This window comes from Delphinus delphis, chromosome 1 (genome assembly GCF_949987515.2).
Source record: "Delphinus delphis chromosome 1, mDelDel1.2, whole genome shotgun sequence".
Lineage (NCBI taxonomy): Eukaryota > Metazoa > Chordata > Mammalia > Artiodactyla > Delphinidae > Delphinus > Delphinus delphis.
In genome coordinates, this window is record NC_082683.1 from 116,334,025 (window position 1) to 116,354,150 (window position 20,126).

Genomic DNA, 20,126 nt, shown 5'->3' on the forward strand with positions numbered 1-20,126 from the left:
AAATGAGTTATTGCAAATGGTTTATAAATCTATTAAGGCTTGATTGGCATAGGCACAGTTTTAGTAATGGATGTAATCCCCCCGCACCCCCCCCGCAGCCAGTTCATTGAAACCCTAAGAGCAGTTACATTCAGAAATGTAGACAGCCCAGGTAATTTTACCAGATCCACTGCTGTTTCTGCTGGTGGCTGCAGCCGGATATTCCCAGTTGCCCCATTAGTTAGTTGAAAACATCTATTATGCTTCTTTACGTGTTTTAGTCATAGAAAACCACACTTCATCCATTTGATATTTTGTAACAATAAGAACACATTTCTACATAATAATCGGTTAGTTAACTTTACCTGTAAGGCAGGAACTGTAATAAAAAGATCAAGGATGGGCTTCCCTGGTAGCGCAGCGGAAGAATCCGCCTGCCAATGCAGGGGACACGGGTTCAAGCCCTGGTCCGGGAAGATCCCACATGCCGCAGAGCAACTAAGCCCGTGCGCCACAACTACTGAGCCTGTGCTCTAGAGCCCGCAAGCCACAACTACTGAGCCACAACTACTGAAGCCCACGCGCCTAGAGCCCGTGCTCCGCAACAAGAGAAGCCACCGCAGTGAGAAGCCCGCACACCGCAATAAGGAGTAGCCCCCGCTCACCGCAACTAGAGAAAGCCCGCACGCAGCAACCAAGACCCAACGCAGCCAAAAATAAATTTAAAAAAAAAAGATCAAGGATGATATTATTAAAATGGCAAGTTACATGACGACAGTCCTTCCTTGGCTCTCAAGAGACGTCGTCCCGCAATTCTCAAAGTTGACTTCAGGATAACCTGGAGACGTTTGAGAGGCATGAAGACTTCGTGTGCCGCCCCTTAATCTGAGGATCTCCAAGTTTGCACTGGTGGGCAAAAATCAGGAGCCACGCGGTCACTTGCGTATCTCAAAGATTGCACGCAAGCAAGGCTTTGCTGTGGCAGAGGCGGTGGGAGTCTCAACAGCAATAGACTATAGGTGACCAGAAAGAAAAAACAGCCGTTCCCTGGCTGGAAATCGAACTTGGGCTGCGGCGGTCAAATCCTAGCAACTAGACTACCAGGAAACAGGGTCAGGAGGCTGCAGTCAGCACCTTGTGGGAAAATATCTTAGGAATGATTCAGATATGTATGAGAAAACTTTCAGGGATGTCTGAAGAATGTTTTGAAGTGGTGTGTGTGGTGGTGGTGCAGTGATTGCCACCTGGGTCAAAGGGTGGAAGGGGACTTTAGTGGCAGAAAAGTTGGAAGAAAGATTGTGACAAGTCAAGCCAGGCAGGAAGAGGATAATTTTTCCTACAGCATTTTTGTCACTGACTCTCTGACCACAAGGGTTTCTCTTCTTTCCTTCCTACTTTCTTTCTTCCTTCTTCCATCCCTCCCTCCCATACTACCTTCCTTCCTTCCATTCCTAAAATTTGTGTGCCTCTCTCCCTTCTGTAGTTTCCCTATGTTTGACTGAGGAAAACATGTCCCTTTTTGCCCTCCCTTCCCCTAAAAGGACAATATTCCCGATCTTCTCCAGATTTACCTCTCCCCAGTGCAGAGGGAGAAACATTCAGGGTCAATGGGAAATGCCCACCTGGAGCTGCACCCTTCTTCTTGGCTGTGCTGTTATTTGTGACCTGGGAATGACCTGCACAAATGCCTGAATTCTGATTAGGCTTCTTCTCCCATCAGTACTGCTGAGGTGGATTAGGCCTCCAGTGCATACAGGCAAGGATCCACAGGTGGCCAAAGGAAGGCTGTTTGCAGGGGTTTGAACAGAACTTGGACAAGGGAGGTGAGGTGCCCTTTCAGTGCAGAAAGGAGCTAGAGTTGCTAGAGGGTCCTCCCTGTGCCACCATGCTTAGGCACAGAAGTGTGGGGAGTCCCATAATTCTAAATGTAAAACTGGCCTCACAGATCCTTCAGAAGGTATTTTTGTCAAGGTAGGAAGAAAGATCTTATTTTATTTTACTCTTTATTAACTTAATTTATAAGTTTAAAATATTTAAACATGTGGTATGTGGGCCTCCATTTGTACTCATTCCCACAGCTGCAGATATTAGGGCACACTGACTTCTGTGGCTCTCCAGGCCCACCCATGTAACAAGCTATCAGCTCCTTGCCCTGACCACTTGGATCTAAGGTCCTTCTTTCCTAAATTGAGTCATCTTTCTCCACTCCCCCCACCAGGAACCTTTTCCCGGGTCCCACCCCTAGTGAATCACAGCACCCTTGGAAATAAGCTCAGAACCTTTCCTACCCACTGTATCCATTAAGCATCAAGTCCTTTCTGTTTCATCCTCTGTGGCTTCCCCTCCAGTGAGGACAATGTCAAGTTCTTTGGGGAGTGTTTTCACCTCAGTAGCTCAAGCAGTTGCCAGGTAGTTTGAAGGTACAGGGCTAATGGGTGTGCATTTCCCTCTTAAAATTGTATTCAGGGCTTCCCTGGTGGCGCAGTGGTTGAGAGTCTGCCTGCCGATGCAGGGGACACGGGTTCGTGCCCCGGTCCGGGAAGATCCCACATGCTGCGGAGTGGCTGGGCCTGTGAGCCATGGCTGCTGAGCCTGCGCGTCCGGGACCTGTGCTCCGCAACGGGAGAGGCCACAACAGTGAGAGGCCCGCATGTCACACACACACACACACACACACACACACACACACAAAATTGTATTCAGTATCATGTTTCCAATTTTTAAAAAAGATTCCTTTAACTTGAGGAACACTCAGATTGCCTACTAGAAGTTAGGAGGGAGAAAAGGGGGCCTGTAAAGTTTCTTGGATGTTAGACTGGATGGATGGTGTGTTATTCAGGATCTCCTAGAAACAGAACCATTAGGGGATCTGTATCTATCTATATCTATAACATCTATATTTATATCTCTATCTCTATCTATCTATATCTAGAGAGAGAGATTATAAAGAATTAGCTCATGTGGTTATGGATCTGCAGTGTGAGTTGGCAAGCTAGACACCCAGGAAAGCTGATGGTTTGGTTCTAGGTGGAGTCTGAAGGCCTGAGAACCAGGAGAGCTGATTCAAGGCCAGCAGGCTCCAGACCAAGGAAGAGCTGATGTTCCAGTCCAAGTCTGAAGGCAGGAAAACCCCAATTCCCAGTTTGAACGCAGTTAGGCAGGATGAGTTCTTTCTTACTAGGGGGAGGACAGTCTTTTTGTTCTATTCGGTCATCCAGCAGATTGGATGAGGCCCACCCACATTAGGGAGAGCAGTCTGCTTTACTCAGTCTTCTGATTGAAACGTTAATCCCATGCAAAAGCATCGTCACAGAAACACTTGAAATAACATTTGACCAAATATCTGGGCAACCCATGGCTCAGTCAAGTTGACACATAAAAGTAACCATCAGATGGTGACACAATTATACTGAGCACACACAGAGAGAATTGCTTTGGTTGGGCTTTAGTTTAGGATAACTGCTTTTTCAGAGCATTTTTGCTTCTGCCCTACCTGGATATAGTGCAAAGATGCTTTCATCTGGTTGCATAAGAGGGATGAATTAAGAAAGAAAAAGTCCCTTCTGGCAGAGAAACAGCAGGGCTGGGCAACAGTAGGCTAAAACACACTTCCCTGGGAGCGCTTGAACCAACAATATATTGATTTACAGTTAAACCTGCTGAGCATTGGACATCAGGGACCACATTGAATTTTTTTTAAGTGAAATTCACATAACATAAAATTAACCATTTTAAAGTGAACAATTCAGTGGCATTCAATACATTCTCAAGGTTACACAACCACCACCCCTATCTAGTCCAAAACATTTTCATCATCCAAAATAAAACGCCATATCCGTTAAGCAATTATTCCCTAATACTCTCTCCTCCCAGAAACCAACGTTACCTCAAAAAATTTAAAAAGTTACAAACGTCCAGGAGTGGGATTAGAACCGATGACCTTTACACCTAATAGCCTAACACACTAACCACTTGCACCGCAGAAGCCAAGGCAGCATATTCATCCTTGCAGGTTATATTCACAGATCTTTAACCAAACACCACGTCCCTCTGCTAAGATTTCCACTTCTTCACTTTCACATTGCAAGTAGGTCTGACTTGTGTGATTCTAAAAACTAAAACAAGAAATCATCCCTGCATGTGACACTAGGATCCTTACTTCCTTTCTTCCCAATTCCAGCAGGAAGCGACTGCCTTTTTCTCCCAAAGTTGAGACAGAGACACGAGTAAAACAATTCACTACTTGATGGAAGTGAGAATGGCTTGAGGGAACGGAGAATGGAGCGGGGGTGGGTTTTGGGCAAATAGTTCGCTGCTAATTTGAACTAATGATCCCTGCTTGGGAAGTCAGCCTGATGTCCGAATTTCAGTAAACGTCTTTGAAGCCCAGTTTCATTGCCTCATTCTGAATTTTAAACCCAGATGCTGGGTTTATTCAAAGACATAAGTTCAATATGGCAGTGAGCTCCAAAGCTCTCCCTGAATGATTCTCAAGGAGTACCAAATACACCAACTGGAGGCAGAGCAACATCTGGGGACCTGAGAGACTGTAGGTTGAATACTCCCCGCCAATGCTACTCCTATTAACACGTAGTGATACAAAAATATTGCTGATGGGCCATGGCTCGCCATAGAGAATCACTAGTTTTTAATGAGTATCACTATAATTTTTTATTCTGAAACATGAAACCCACCTGCAAGTTACGTTGAATCAAGAAAATCAGTTTTAGTAATGAACGTAGTTACCCCGGATTCTTTGGAATTCTAAAAGCAGTTAACCATTCAGAGTTCTGCGCAGACTGGGCAATTTTACCAGACGCTCTGGCATTTCTACTGGTGGCTCCTGCCATCCAGAAGTTCCTCAGTTGAGAAAACCAGAGTGTCAATTACACTTACTTAAGGTCTGAAAAAGCCTACTTATTGATTATTAATTACTTAATAATCGTTAGTGTTATAATATTAACGTATTAGTATTATCACATTTATCATAATTAATTACATAACGAAAAAAGCACTTAATATATTACTATTAATGTAATTAATTTATATTAATATCAATTAATTATTAATTGGGTGTTAATTTACCTATATAATCATATGGTCAGTTTTTCTAGAAAAACATGTTGATTCTGCTATGTGTAAAACCAGATCAGAAATGATATTCATAAAATGAAAAATAATACGATGTCATTTCCTAGCTAGGAGGTAAAGCAGATACAAATGGAAGACGTCACTTCCTCCAGGGAAAAAGTTGATTTGATTCAAAAGGCTTTTGTAAAAATTCCATAGACAAGATTTGCTAGAAGTGCAAGAGGCATAGAGAAAGTCTGGGTCCACAGAGTGGAGAGGCTTCCTTTTTTTTTTTCTTAAAAATTTTTAAGAAGAGTCAGATGATCAAAGTCCTATTTTAAAAAAAAAGGAAAAAAAAATAGCAGCTAGAAGAGTCTAGAAGGAGAACTGAACGCAGAAACTTCCACCTGCATAGAAAGGTAACTGTCAAGGAAAATATTAAACAGAAATGACAGGAGCTGGAAACTGATAAATAGATAAATCTCAGCACCAAGGAGAATGCCATTTCCTGGTAAGGAAGGATGGTGACAAAGAAAAGACAGAGTGGTGTGAAAAAGGTGGGGAGCTGTGCTGGAAAGAGAGGCCGGGTGGAAAAGAGGAGAACAAAAGTCAAGGCCAGAGTGTAAAAGGAGGTTATGCGAACGTATCCTTAACAAATGAAATTACTGCAATGGTGCAGCCATCTGGCCTAAAAAAAATGAGGTCTGCGATTTACTATGAGAGCATCATCAGAAGACAGGTGCAGGGGTGGAGAGAAGGATGGTGCATTCTGGGTACACAGATGGTAAGGCGGAATGGGAAATTATTATAAGTCATATCTACGTGAGAGGCATATGTGTGTTTGGTTGGGGGGTGGGGGAGGGAGGTATTCTCGGTAATATTCTGCCTCCCTGTGATAGGATTGAGAGCATTGAATAGGAATAAGCATGACTTATTCCAGTCATGCAACTGGAACAAGATGATGGCTGGTAGTCCACCCTGTCAGGCATCTGCCTCCACAGCCTCCCACCTGCTTGGCTAAGTTTGGCCTGCGGTACCTGCCTGCTCTCTCACTTCCGCTGCCCGGTGGTGTAACTACTGGCACGTGTCCAGATTCATTTTCACATCTCTGCTCCCCGGGTGATTAGTCCGCCTCTCTGCTCCCGGGCCCCGCACAAGACCAGGACGCCCTAGGAGCACACCACCGGCAAACGGGACTCACAGGCAGCCCAGGAGCTGGCACGCAACGGGGAAGCTGCCCGGAGCGGTTACTGGCGTAAGAGACAGATAAGGGAGGCGAGTCCCTGCAACTGGGCCGACTTGGAGATGTAGATAGATCCTTCTCCCGCTCGCGGGCGCCGCCGCTGCGGGCACTCAACACGGCCACCCCCGGCCCACCACCCCCACCTTTACCACAGACAGCACCAACAGCACCAGCACCTCACGAGGAAAGAAGGGGTGGGTGGTCAGACGTGAGGGGCGTCGTGGGGGAGGCAGTGGTGCTAGAGAGTCCAAACACAGGCGGGGGCGTTTGCTCGTGGCCACAGTCTCGGCGGGGAGAGGCGCCGCCCCGGCCACTCGTGTTTGGGGCTGAGGCAAGCGTCCGAAAACGAAGACACGGGACGTCGAAGGCCTCGAGTGGGCGCGCGTCAGGACGGCCAAAAGGTTTGGCAGCGGAGGGAGGGTGGAGGTTGCCTGGCACGGCTTGGGCTGCAGGTGCAGGGCGAGGCGCCGAGGCCGCGGAACAAGCGTGGCCTAAAAGTGGGATGTGGACGGTGTGAGGTAGAGAGGAAGAAGAAAGGCTTCCCTGACCGGGAATCGAACCCGGGCCGCGGCGGTGAGAGCGCCGAATCCTAACCACTAGACCACCAGGGAGCGTCGGGCTCTATCACGGCTCCTGCTCGACCCATAGCAGCCGCTCGGCGCCACCTTGGCGCCAAGACCCGGCCTTTCCAAGTGCAGCCACGCGCCGCCCCTGGCAATCCACGTGTCCTCCCGTCCTTCCTGCTCGCAGCACCCTCAGAACACTGCGCGCCTGCTTCTCGCACACACAAGAAGAGCCGCTAGGGCCACCGAGCTCCCTGTTCCCAGCTCTCCCTCACAGGCCCCCGGCCGGCCGGCCGCCCGCGGAGCGCGGCAAAAGGTCAGCCTGCTGCGTTGGCCGGGAATCGAACCCGGGTCAACTGCTTGGAAGGCAGCTATGCTCACCACTATACCACCAACACTGCACAGCCCGAGCCGCCCCGAGACGCCGGCACCGGGCTCGCCCGAGCGCACTCTCGTCGCCGCTTCCTCCTCCCCCTCCTCCTCCTCCTCCTCCGACTCCTTCTCTTCCGACTCCTCCTCCTTCTCTTCCTCCTCCTGCTCCCCTTTCTCTTCCTCGTCGTCGTCCACCTCCTCAGCCGCCGCCGCCGCCGCCACAGCCGCCGCTTGGAGCAGCCCTGCCCCGACGCCACGCCGGCCGGCAGCTCAGTGATGTCACAGGCGCCACCAAGGCCCCCCGGCGCCCCACCCGCGCCAGCCCTACGAAGCTGCCCTCGGCCACCCGCCCGACCGCCTCAGGGTGGTGCTCTCGCTGCCTTGCTGCTCCAGGTCCCTCGGCTCCACGCCGCGGCCCGCCCCCGCCCCCGGCGCACGCATCTTCCAGCACCCCGGCTCGCCAAAGCCCTTCTCCACCGGGTGCCTGGCAGACCACTTCCCGCACCGACAGGGGACGGCACTCATCCGCCTCCCACCCGTCCCGGCAGCTGGGCACCTATGCAGCTGTGCATAGCTGCGCAGCCCTGCGTCGCGACGCAAGGAGCCCACGGAGACAGCCACTTTGGGCGGGCCGCAACGTCATCGAGAGCTTGTGGTGTCCAGAGGAGGCCGTCGCTCGGCCGTGGCGACTGAGTGCCCGGCGACGAGGAAGGGCTGGAGGGCTGGAGGGGGTCGAGGGTGGGCAGACTGGGCATGCGCTGGCGCCCTGGGCCTCCATGGAGGACGGAGGACAGAGGGCGGAGAAGCAGGGCCCTTGGGAGATAGGCGACTGGACAGAGAGCGGCGCCAGCCACCAAAAGAGGGCGTGTTGCCTCCCCGTCGGGGAATCGAACCCCGGTCTCCCGCGTGACAGGCGGGGATACTCACCACTATACTAACGAGGACGGCGGCCACCGCCCCCGCGCCCGGACGCTCTCGGGCTGCCGGCCGACGCCTCCCCCTGTCCTCCGGACCCCTGCCCACCACGGGCGCCCGGCACGTGCCCGACCCGACCCAACGCCACACCAACCGCGTCCTCCAAAGCAGCGGCCGCCGACCCGACAGGGACCCGGACCCGAGTGGCGCTGAAAGCTCCCAGTGCGCGCTGCTTATTGCCTCCGACGCGGGGATCGCGCCGGGACGAGGGGGCCTGAGACCGAAAGCAAGGCTGCGAGGAGGGGGTGGGCGCGCGCCTGGCCGTGGCCGGCGAGGAGAGGCGCGGGTGGGGGCCGGCGGCAGGGGCTGGCAAGACGCGGCCCGGCTCCGTCCGGGGCCAGGGCTGGGCGAGGGCGCCAGCGCGGCGGAGCCAGGCGCGTCGTCTGGCCTTGCTCCCCGTCGGCCGCCGCGCGCCCGCTCCATCGCTCACCCACTCGGCCGCGCGCCTGGCGCGGAGCACCGCGTCCCGCCAAGGGCACCGGGCTGCGCGTCGCGTCGGGTCCCAGCCAGCCGAGCGGCCACGCGCACGCCCAGGCCCGCCGTCAGGATGGCCGAGCGGTCTAAGGCGCTGCGTTCAGGTCGCAGTCTCCCCTGGAGGCGTGGGTTCGAATCCCACTCCTGACAAGCCAGCCTTTTGGCCCGCCCGACAAACGCACCCGGCCCTAGGGCAGCGCTTTACTGCCTTCCAGTCCGTTCGCGCCTTGCACTCTTGCCGCCTCTCCAAACTGCGGCCCGGACATCCACGCCTCTCAGACGCGGGACCTTCTCAGCCACGGCCGCGGGCCTGGCAGAAACGGCCCGCTACGAACCCTCCGGCCACGGGCTTTCCGGAAAAACGCCCTCCCCGCCAGCTCCTACGCCCCCTCCTACCTGCACCCACACCAGGAAGCCCTTCAGTCCTTCGCAGCACATCTTTCCTCACCTGCTGGCGGCTGCTGCTGCTGGTCTTCCTGCCTGCCTGCCTGCCTGCCTGCCTTCGCCCCTCCCCGCCACGGCCTCTCCCCCGCCCCACCCCGCCCCCACCGCCACACGCAGAACGGCCGCGTGTGGAAAGCCCTCCACGCCTCGCCCGCCCTCCGACTTCTGCCCGGTGAACAGCGGACTCGTTCTCACAGCCTTCCTTCCACTTCCGCCAGCAGCAGCTCTCCCTCTTTCCAACATCCTGTCCTTCCCGCCAGACCCAACGGCCTGCCTGCCCATTCCATTCCCTCCACAGCCACAGCGAGGTGGCCGCCGACAGCGTCCTGACTGCCTTGTGGTGCGTGCCCTCGGTGCTTTTTCGCCTTGGGACCCTGGCCGGACCACACCTGCCTGCCTGCCTGCCTGCCTGCGTCGGAGCCGGGCGGGGGCTGAGAGGAACGTCGCTGCTCAGCCGCAGCGGCCACGCCTCGCCTGCCCTGACTGGGATTCGGGCGCGGGCCAGGCCGGTTCGCCTCCTGGCTTCCTCTGGCGACACCGGCAGTCTCGCGGCTCCGTGGACGGCAGAGAAAGCGCAGGACAGGCCGAGCCCGCCTGCGTCCCTCCATCCATCGGTGCTTCCGACCGCCTCGCGCCCTGGGGTCGCCAGAGTGCCCGGAGCCTCTCATTCAGGTGGCCCGTCGGCCTCCTGCTCAAATGGAGCCCATGCCCACGCGGCGAGCAGTGACCAGGGTCCGGCGGTTGGCGGCGAGCGCCGCTGGGGCAGCGTTGGGCGCCGCTGGGGCAGCGGCGGGCGCCGGCGGCCATCGGTGCATGGGTGGTTCAGTGGTAGAATTCTCGCCTGCCACGCGGGAGGCCCGGGTTCGATTCCCGGCCCATGCAGACGCAGCGTCCCCTTTTGGTGCCCGCAGCCCCAAAGCGGAGCTGGGTTTCCCAGCTGCCACACTCAAGGCACCGGTCCTGCAACAGCTCGCTCACCACCGTACCTTCCCGGCCCCTGTCCTTCCCACGCAGACGCCCCCACCCCACACACACCCGGGAGCCAGGCCTCCAGGACCTGACACCTCGCGGGCTCAGCCACTCTTTCGCCCAGACCCCTTCCTTGTCCTTGTTCTCTTCCTGACCCCGACCCCGCTTGTGTCCCGCTTGTCACCGTAAGGAACACCCCACACTGGCACCCGCACAGCCCAACCTCTTCACCTTTCGCCACGTGTCCAAGCTCTCTGCCTCACTCTGCCCCCACTCCGAAAATTATACTATCTTTGCACAACCAGCAGCAAGCAAGTCGCCACCTCTGGGAGCGATACATCCCAGTTTCCTAGAGAGTCCCAAAAGCGCTCACTTGCACGAGGAGTTCCAAAGAAGTCCACACTATCATCGCAGACCACACTCTAGATTCACGTTTTGACCCTCAACAGAAACACGTTTCCAACACCGGCCCGCTCCTCCACCGCTACTGCCACCAGCGCCATCAGCACGACAAACACCAACCCCTCCCCTGAACCTCTGCTCCCACCAACAGCATCAGCCCTCGGGACAGCACCCCCAGCACCACCACCTCAGCCTCCTGCCTATTCCCACAAACACGCCCCTCCCCCCTCCTATGTCGCCACTTTTCCCCCCCGATCCTTTCCAAATCCTACGTTGTCAAGGATCCTGCCCTTGCCTCTGTCCCGTTGCCCTCTTGTTTTCCCCTTCGTCGTCTTCTCCTTTTCGTAGCAGTATGGTTGGTTTAAACATTGTGTTACTTTCTGGTGTACAGCAAAGTGATTCAGTTATATGTCCTTTTCCAGGTTATTTTCCGTTATACGTTATCACGACACATGAATACAGTTCCCTGTGCTGTACGGTAAATCCTTGTTGCTTGTGTGCTTTATGTATAGTATTTCCTCTCTGTTAATCACAGCTCCGGAATTTCCCCTGCCCTACACTTTCCCCTTGGGTAACGAACAGTGTGTTTTCTATGTCTGTGTGTCTGTCTCTCTTTGGCACATACGTTCGTTTGTAGTACGCTTTAGAGTCCCCGTATCTTTGTGCTTCTCTGCCTGACTTACGTCGCTAAGTGTAATATACTCTAGGTCCCTCCTTCTTGGTGCAAATGGCAGTATCTCACTCTTTTGTATGGCTGAGTAATATTCCACAGCAAAGTAATATTGCACAGCAAAGCAGATACTGTTTCCCATGTCTAATAACGTTTCAGATTGCTTTCCATGATAGCTTACTACACGATATTGAATATCATTCCCTGTGTTATACTGGAAATCCTTGTTGCTTATGTCTTTTTTTTTTTTTTTTTTTTTTGCAGTACGCGGGCCTCTCACCGCTGTGGCCTCTCCCGTTGCGGAGCACAGGCTCCGGACGCGCAGGCTCAGCGGCCATGGCTCACGGGCCCAGCCGCTCCGCGGCATGTGGGATCTTCCCGGACCGGGGCACGAACCCGTGTCCCCTGCATCGGCAGGCGGACTCTCAACCACTGCGCCACCAGGGAAGCCCCCTGCTTATGTCTTTTATATGAAGTACGGTGTATCTGTTCATCGCAGCTCCTAATTTATGTCTCCACCCCTCCCTTTCTCCTCGGGTAACCATCAGTGTGTTTTGTCTGTCTGGGAGTCTGTTTCTCTTTTGCACATACATTCTTTTCTATTACGTTTTAGATTCCACGTATCTTTGTGCTTCTCTGTCAGACTTACTTCACCAAGTGTAATAATCTCTAGGACCACCCTTATTGTGGCAAATGGCAATATTTCATTTTCTGAAATGGCTGAGTAATACTCCACAGTACATATATACCACATCTTTTTCTCTCAGCCGACTGCTGATGGGCACATGGGTTTTTTCTGTGTCTTGGCTGTGGCACGTAGCGCAGCTACAAACACGGGGGTGCGGGGATCTCTCCAAACAACAGTTTTTCTCTTTGGCGGCTGTGTACCCACGACGGGGATTGCTGGATCATCTGATGGCTCAGTTCCTCCTATTTATTTATTTATATATTTATTTATTTACTTACTTACTTTTAAGGACTAGTACTTGTGGTTTAGGAAGAAGAGTTGATTAACCACATTGAGTTAGTTTCAGGTGTACAGCAAAGGGGATACTGTTTTCCATGTCTAATGTTGTGTCAGATTGATTTCCAGTATAGGTTATTGCAGGATATTGAATATCATTCCCTGTGTTATTCTGTAAATCCTTGCTGCTTATCTCCTTTATATGAAGTACGGTGTATCGGTTCATCGAGCTCCTAATTTATCCCTCCACCCCTCCTTTTTCCCTCGGGTAACCATCACTGTGTTTTCCAGGTCTGTGAGCCTGTTTCTGTTTCGCACATAGATTCAGCGGTAGTACCTTTGAGATTCCACGTATCTTTGTGTTTCTCTGTCGGACATACTTCACGAAGCGTAATATTCTCGGGGAGCAGTCTTGTGGCAGCAAATGGCAATAGTTCATTCTTTTTTATTGATGGCTGAGTGATAGCTCGTACTACATAGATACGACCTCTTCTTGTACTGGCCACCCGTTGACGGGCACTTGGGTTTTTTCCACGTCTTGGCTAGTGCAAATAGTGCCGCTGTGAACATGGAGGTGCTTGGGCCTTTCTGAACTCTTGTTTAGTCATTTCTGGCTACGCACCCAGGAGTGGGATTGCTGGATCAGACGGGACCTCTCCCTTGGCCTCTTTCAACCTCAACCCCTCCTCCCCCGACCCCCGCCACCACACACACCTGAGGCTGGATGGTTTCTCCCGATGAGAGGTGATGTGTGTCTCTGGGGCAGTAGAATGCCCCCACCCGATTCGGACCCCGCCTAGCCCCTGTGGCGCTCTCCGTTTCTGTTGTTCTCTTGCCCGCCTCCTACCCACCGCCCCCAGTAACAACCCATTGCTTGGCCTGACCACCTTGCCGCACAGCACACCAGTCTGGGGCGCTCACCCGCCACCCCACCGCGAAGGGGTCCTCTCCCACCATCTTCCACGCCCCACAGCCCGTTCACACACCCCGCCCTTCCCCCCAGCCTGGAGGCTCGGACCCCTCTCCCGGCCACCTGCCCCTTGTATCCCAGGCCCGACTGTCAAATGTCCTGCCCGGAAGTCTCACTTCTGCCAGCGCTCCTCAGACTCACTCCTACTCCAGGCCCACCCCGCCCCCTGATCTGACCCACCCGCACACACGTGCCGGGCCAGGTGCCCCCACCACACCAAGCTTCTGCTGAGCCCCTGCCTGAGCGGCCAGCCGCTCTCCCGGGCCAGGTCCCTGCCAGCCCAACACCTCCCGCTCCTGCCCGCGCTCCAGCCAGACACCCCAGGTCCTTCCTCGCACCTCCCAGCACGCGGCCCACCGCCGCCCTCTCTCCATGGGCTCGTTCTGCTCCGTTCCCTAGCCCGCGTGGGGTGGCCACCGACCACGGCCACAGACACCTTCATCCCACACTGTCAGCCACCCCCAAGGCACCGGCAAGGGCGTTCAGGAAACCTGCTGCGGTGTTGCGAAGCACCCGTCTGCCCACCGGTGCTCCTTTCCACAGGGGATCCGGCGCTGTCAGAAGGCACCGCGTGTGACAGCGCCGTCGGTGCCGCCGCCGCTGTCGCCGTGGGGGAGAAGCAGTGCTGCTGGAGAGTCCAAACACAGGCGGGGGCGTTTGCTCGTGGACACAGCCTCGGCGGGGAGAGGCGCCGCCCCGGCCATTCGTGTTTGGGGCTGAGGCAAGCGTGTGAAAACGAAGACACGGGACGTCGAAGGCCTCGAGTGGGCGCGCGCCAGTGCGGCCAAAAGGTCTGGCCGGGCAGGGAGGGTGGAGGTTGCCTGGCAGGGCTTGGGCTGCAGGTGCAGGGCACCGGGCGGTTGTTGTCGGGCAGGGCGCGACGCCGAGGCCGCGGAGCAAGCGTGGCCTAAAAGTGGGATGTGGACGGTGTGAGGTAGAGAGGAAGAAGAAAGGCTTCCCTGACCGGGAATCGAACCCGGGCCGCGGCGGTGAGAGCGCCGAATCCTAACCACTAGACCACCAGGGAGCGTCGGGCTCTACCACGGCTCCTGCTCGACCCATAGCAGCCGCTCGGCGCCACCTTGGCGCCAAGACCCGGCCTTTCCAAGTGCAGCCACACGCCGCCCCTGGCAATCCACGTGTCCTCCCGTCCTTCCTGCTCGCAGCACCCTCAGAACACTGCGCGCCTGCTTCTCGCACACACAAGAAGAGCCGCTAGGGCCACCGAGCTCCCTGCTCCCAGCTCTCCCTCACGGGTCCCCGGCCGGCCGGCCGCCCGCGCAGCGCGGCAAAAGGTCAGCCCGCTGCGTTGGCCGGGAATCGAACCCGGGTCAACTGCTTGGAAGGCAGCTATGCTCACCACTATACCACCAACGCTGCACAGCCCGGGCCGCCCCGAGACGCCGGCACCGGGCTCGCCCGAGCGCACTCTCGTCGCCGCTTCCTCCTCCCCCTCCTCCTCCTCCTCCTCCTCCTCCGACTCCTTCTCTTCCGACTCCTCCTCCTTCTCTTCCTCCTCCTGCTCCCCTTTCTCTTCCTCGTCCTCCTCCTCCTCCTCAGCCGCCGCCGCCGCCGCTTGGAGCAGCCCTGCCCCGACGCCACGCCGGCCGGCAGCTCTGTGACGTCACAGACGCCACCAAGGCCCCCCGGCGCCCCACCCGCGCCAGCCCCACGAAGCTGCCCTAGACCACCCGCCCGATCGCCTCAGGGTGGCGCTCTCGCTGCCTTGCCGCTCCAGGTCCCTCGGCTCCACGCCGCGGCGCGCCCCCGCCCACGGCGCACGCATCTTCCAGCACCCGGCTCGCCAAAGCCCTTCTCCACCCGGCGCCTGGCCAGGCCACTTCCCGCACCGACAGGGGACGGCACTCATCCGCCTCCCACCCGTCCCGGCAGCTGGGCACCTATGCAGCTGTGCATAGCTGCGCAGCCTTGCGTCGCGACGCAAGAGCCCACGGAGACAGCCACTTTGGGCGGGCCGCAACGTCATCGAGAGCTTGTGGTGTCCAGAGGAGGCCGTCGCTCGGCCGTGGCGACCGAGTGCCCGGCGACGAGGAAGGGCTGGAGGGCTGGAGGGCTGGAGGGGGTCGAGGGTGGGCAGGCTGGGCACGCGCTGGGGCCCTGCGCCTCGCTGGAGGACGGAGAACACAGGGCGGAGAAGCAGGGTCCTTGGGAGATAGGCGGCGGGACAGAGAGCGGCGCCAGCCACCAAAAGGGGGCGTGTTGCCTCCCCGTCGGGGAATCGAACCCCGGTCTCCCGCGTGACAGGCGGGGATACTCACCACTATACTAACGAGGACGGCGGCCACCGCCCCCGCGCCCGGACGCTCTCGGGCTGCCGGCCGACGCCTCCCCCTGTCCTCCGGACCCCTGCCCACCACGGGCGCCCGGCACGTGCCCGACCCGACCCAACGCCACACCAACCGCGTCCTCCAAAGCAGCGGCCGCCGACCCGACAGGGACCCGGACCCGAGTGGCGCTGAAAGCTCCCAGTGCGCGCTGCTTATTGCCTCCGACGCGGGGATCGCGCCGGGACGAGGGGGCCTGAGACCGAAAGCAAGGCTGCGAGGAGGGGGTGGGCGCGCGCCTGGCCGTGGCCGGCGAGGAGAGGCGCGGGTGGGGGCCGGCGGCAGGGGCTGGCAAGACGCGGCCCGGCTCCGTCCGGGGCCAGGGCTGGGCGAGGGCGCCAGCGCGGCGGAGCCAGGCGCGTCGTCTGGCCTTGCTCCCCGTCGGCCGCCGCGCGCCCGCTCCATCGCTCACCCACTCGGCCGCGCGCCTGGCGCGGAGCACCGCGTCCTGCCAAGGGCACCGGGCTGCGCGTCGCGTCGGGTCCCAGCCAGCCGAGCGGCCACGCGCACGCCCAGGCCCGCCGTCAGGATGGCCGAGCGGTCTAAGGCGCTGCGTTCAGGTCGCAGTCTCCCCTGGAGGCGTGGGTTCGAATCCCACTCCTGACAAGCCAGCCTTTTGGCCCGCCCGACAAACGCACCCGGCCCTAGGGCAGCGCTTTACTGCCTTCCAGTCCGTTCGCGCCTTGCACTCTTGCCGCCTCTCCAAACTGCGGCCCGGACATCCACGCCTCTCAGACGCGGGACCTTCTCAGCCACGGCCGCGGGCCTGGCAGAAACGGCCCGCTACGAACCCTCCGGCCACGGGCTTTCCGGAAAAACGCCCTCCCCGCCAGCTCCTACGCCCCCTCCTACCTGCACCCACACCAGGAAGCCCTTCAGTCCTTCGCAGCACATCTTTCCTCACCTGCTGGCGGCTGCTGCTGCTGGTCTTCCTGCCTGCCTGCCTGCCTGCCTGCCTTCGCCCCTCCCCCCCACGGCCTCTCCCCCGCCCCACCCCGCCCCCACCGCCACACGCAGAACGGCCGCGTGTGGAAAGCCCTCCACGCCTCGCCCGCCCTCCGACTTCTGCCCGGTGAACAGCGGACTCGTTCTCACAGCCTTCCTTCCACTTCCGCCAGCAGCAGCTCTCCCTCTTTCCAACATCCTGTCCTTCCCGCCAGACCCAACGGCCTGCCTGCCCATTCCATTCCCTCCACAGCCACAGCGAGGTGGCCGCCGACAGCGTCCTGACTGCCTTGTGGTGCGTGCCCTCGGTGCTTTTTCGCCTTGGGACCCTGGCCGGACCACACCTGCCTGCCTGCCTGCCTGCCTGCGTCGGAGCCGGGCGGGGGCTGAGAGGAACGTCGCTGCTCAGCCGCAGCGGCCACGCCTCGCCTGCCCTGACTGGGATTCGGGCGCGGGCCAGGCCGGTTCGCCTCCTGGCTTCCTCTGGCGACACCGGCAGTCTCGCGGCTCCGTGGACGGCAGAGAAAGCGCAGGACAGGCCGAGCCCGCCTGCGTCCCTCCATCCATCGGTGCTTCCGACCGCCTCGCGCCCTGGGGTCGCCAGAGTGCCCGGAGCCTCTCATTCAGGTGGCCCGTCGGCCTCCTGCTCAAATGGAGCCCATGCCCACGCGGCGAGCAGTGACCAGGGTCCGGCGGTTGGCGGCGAGCGCCGCTGGGGCAGCGTTGGGCGCCGCTGGGGCAGCGGCGGGCGCCGGCGGCCATCGGTGCATGGGTGGTTCAGTGGTAGAATTCTCGCCTGCCACGCGGGAGGCCCGGGTTCGATTCCCGGCCCATGCAGACGCAGCGTCCCCTTTTGGTGCCCGCAGCCCCAAAGCGGAGCTGGGTTTCCCAGCTGCCACACTCAAGGCACCGGTCCTGCAACAGCTCGCTCACCACCGTACCTTCCCGGCCCCTGTCCTTCCCACGCAGACGCCCCCACCCCACACACACCCGGGAGCCAGGCCTCCAGGACCTGACACCTCGCGGGCTCAGCCACTCTTTCGCCCAGACCCCTTCCTTGTCCTTGTTCTCTTCCTGACCCCGACCCCGCTTGTGTCCCGCTTGTCACCGTAAGGAACACCCCACACTGGCACCCGCACAGCCCAACCTCTTCACCTTTCGCCACGTGTCCAAGCTCTCTGCCTCACTCTGCCCCCACTCCGAAAATTATACTATCTTTGCACAACCAGCAGCAAGCAAGTCGCCACCTCTGGGAGCGATACATCCCAGTTTCCTAGAGAGTCCCAAAAGCGCTCACTTGCACGAGGAGTTCCAAAGAAGTCCACACTATCATCGCAGACCACACTCTAGATTCACGTTTTGACCCTCAACAGAAACACGTTTCCAACACCGGCCCGCTCCTCCACCGCTACTGCCACCAGCGCCATCAGCACGACAAACACCAACCCCTCCCCTGAACCTCGGCTCCCACCAACAGCATCAGCCCTCGGGACAGCACCCCCAGCACCACCACCTCAGCCTCCTGCCTATTCCCACAAACACGCCCCTCCCCCCTCCTATGTCGCCACTTTTCCCCCCGATCCTTTCCAAATCCTACGTTGTCAAGGATCCTGCCCTTGCCTCTGTCCCGTTGCCCTCTTGTTTTCCCCTTCGTCGTCTTCTCCTTTTCGTAGCAGTATGGTTGGTTTAAACATTGTGTTACTTTCTGGTGTACAGCAAAGTGATTCAGTTATATGTCCTTTTCCAGGTTATTTTCCGTTATACGTTATCACGACACATGAATACAGTTCCCTGTGCTGTACGGTAAATCCTTGTTGCTTGTGTGCTTTATGTATAGTATTTCCTCTCTGTTAATCACAGCTCCGGAATTTCCCCTGCCCTACACTTTCCCCTTGGGTAACGAACAGTGTGTTTTCTATGTCTGTGTGTCTGTCTCTCTTTGGCACATACGTTCGTTTGTAGTACGCTTTAGAGTCCCCGTATCTTTGTGCTTCTCTGCCTGACTTACGTCGCTAAGTGTAATATACTCTAGGTCCCTCCTTCTTGGTGCAAATGGCAGTATCTCACTCTTTTGTATGGCTGAGTAATATTCCACAGCAAAGTAATATTGCACAGCAAAGCAGATACTGTTTCCCATGTCTAATAACGTTTCAGATTGCTTTCCATGATAGCTTACTACACGATATTGAATATCATTCCCTGTGTTATACTGGAAATCCTTGTTGCTTATGTCTTTTTTTTTTTTTTTTTTTTTTGCAGTACGCGGGCCTCTCACTGCTGTGGCCTCTCCCGTTGCGGAGCACAGGCTCCGGACGCGCAGGCTCAGCGGCCATGGCTCACGGGCCCAGCCGCTCCGCGGCATGTGGGATCTTCCCGGACCGGGGCACGAACCCGTGTCCCCTGCATCGGCAGGCGGACTCTCAACCACTGCGCCACCAGGGAAGCCCCCTGCTTATGTCTTTTATATGAAGTACGGTGTATCTGTTCATCGCAGCTCCTAATTTATGTCTCCACCCCTGCCTTTCTCCTCGGGTAACCATCAGTGTGTTTTCTCTGTCTGGGAGTCTGTTTCTCTTTTGCACATACATTCTTTTCTATTACGTTTTAGATTCCACGTATCTTTGTGCTTCTCTGTCAGACTTACTTCACCAAGTGTAATAATCTCTAGGACCATCCTTATTGTGGCAAATGGCAATATTTCATTTTCTGAAATGGCTGAGTAATACTCCCCAGTACATATATACCACATCCTTTTCTCTCAGCCGACTGCTGATGGGCACATGGGTTTTTTCTGTGTCTTGGCTGTGGCACGTAGCGCAGCTACAAACACGGGGGTGCGGGGATCTCTCCAAACAACAGTTTTTCTCTTTGGCGGCTGTGTACCCACGACGGGGATTGCTGGATCATCTGATGGCTCAGTTCCTCCTATTTATTTATTTATATATTTATTTATTTACTTACTTACTTTTAAGGACTAGTACTTGTGGTTTAGGAAGAAGAGTTGATTAACCACATTGAGTTAGTTTCAGGTGTACAGCAAAGGGGATACTGTTTTCCATGTCTAATGTTGTGTCAGATTGATTTCCAGTATAGGTTATTGCAGGATATTGAATATCATTCCCTGTGTTATTCTGTAAATCCTTGCTGCTTATCTCCTTTATATGAAGTACGGTGTATCGGTTCCTCGAGCTCCTAATTTATCCCTCCACCCCTCCTTTTTCCCTCAGGTAACCATCACTGTGTTTTCCAGGTCTGTGAGCCTGTTTCTGTTTCGCACACAGATTCAGCGGTAGTACTTTTGAGATTCCACGTATCTTTGTGTTTCTCTGTCGGACATACTTCACGAAGCGTAATATTCTTGGGGAGCAGTCTTGTGGCAGCAAATGGCAATAGTTCATTCTTTTTTATTGATGGCTGAGTGATAGCTCGTACTACATAGATACGACCTCTTCTTGTACTGGCCACCCGTTGACGGGCACTTGGGTTTTTTCCACGTCTTGGCTAGTGCAAATAGTGCCGCTGTGAACATGGAGGTGCCTGGGCCTTTCTGAACTCTTGTTTCGCCATTTCCGGGTACGTACCCAGGAGTCGGATTGCTGGATCAGACGGGACCTCTCCCTTGGCCTCTTTCAACCGCAACCCCTCCTCCCCCGACCCCCGCCACCACACACACCTGAGGCTGGATGGTTTCTCCCGATGAGAGGTGATGTGTGTCTCTGGGGCAGTAGAATGCCCCCACCC

General features: G+C 56.5%; 10 non-coding genes across 10 annotated transcripts; 4 read left to right on the forward strand and 6 right to left on the reverse strand.

Annotated features, from left to right (window-relative positions):
- Nucleotides 1–6,831: 6,831 nt before the first annotated feature.
- Nucleotides 6,832–6,903, reverse strand: TRNAE-CUC (transfer RNA glutamic acid (anticodon CUC)). Its single transcript has one exon. It is a non-coding gene; the product is annotated as a tRNA-Glu (tRNA).
- Nucleotides 6,904–7,181: 278 nt separating this feature from the next.
- TRNAG-UCC (transfer RNA glycine (anticodon UCC)) lies at nt 7,182–7,253 on the reverse strand. The gene has a single exon. It is a non-coding gene; the product is annotated as a tRNA-Gly (tRNA).
- Nucleotides 7,254–8,099: 846 nt separating this feature from the next.
- TRNAD-GUC (transfer RNA aspartic acid (anticodon GUC)) lies at nt 8,100–8,171 on the reverse strand. Its single transcript has one exon. It is a non-coding gene; the product is annotated as a tRNA-Asp (tRNA).
- Nucleotides 8,172–8,743: 572 nt separating this feature from the next.
- TRNAL-CAG (transfer RNA leucine (anticodon CAG)) lies at nt 8,744–8,826 on the forward strand. The gene has a single exon. It is a non-coding gene; the product is annotated as a tRNA-Leu (tRNA).
- Nucleotides 8,827–9,931: 1,105 nt separating this feature from the next.
- TRNAG-GCC (transfer RNA glycine (anticodon GCC)) lies at nt 9,932–10,002 on the forward strand. Its single transcript has one exon. It is a non-coding gene; the product is annotated as a tRNA-Gly (tRNA).
- Nucleotides 10,003–14,050: 4,048 nt separating this feature from the next.
- Nucleotides 14,051–14,122, reverse strand: TRNAE-CUC (transfer RNA glutamic acid (anticodon CUC)). The gene has a single exon. It is a non-coding gene; the product is annotated as a tRNA-Glu (tRNA).
- A 278-nt stretch (nt 14,123–14,400) lies between these two features.
- TRNAG-UCC (transfer RNA glycine (anticodon UCC)) lies at nt 14,401–14,472 on the reverse strand. Its single transcript has one exon. It is a non-coding gene; the product is annotated as a tRNA-Gly (tRNA).
- An 847-nt stretch (nt 14,473–15,319) lies between these two features.
- Nucleotides 15,320–15,391, reverse strand: TRNAD-GUC (transfer RNA aspartic acid (anticodon GUC)). Its single transcript has one exon. It is a non-coding gene; the product is annotated as a tRNA-Asp (tRNA).
- A 572-nt stretch (nt 15,392–15,963) lies between these two features.
- On the forward strand, nt 15,964–16,046 carry TRNAL-CAG (transfer RNA leucine (anticodon CAG)). Its single transcript has one exon. It is a non-coding gene; the product is annotated as a tRNA-Leu (tRNA).
- A 1,105-nt stretch (nt 16,047–17,151) lies between these two features.
- Nucleotides 17,152–17,222, forward strand: TRNAG-GCC (transfer RNA glycine (anticodon GCC)). Its single transcript has one exon. It is a non-coding gene; the product is annotated as a tRNA-Gly (tRNA).
- The last annotated feature ends 2,904 nt before the right edge of the window (nt 17,223–20,126 follow it).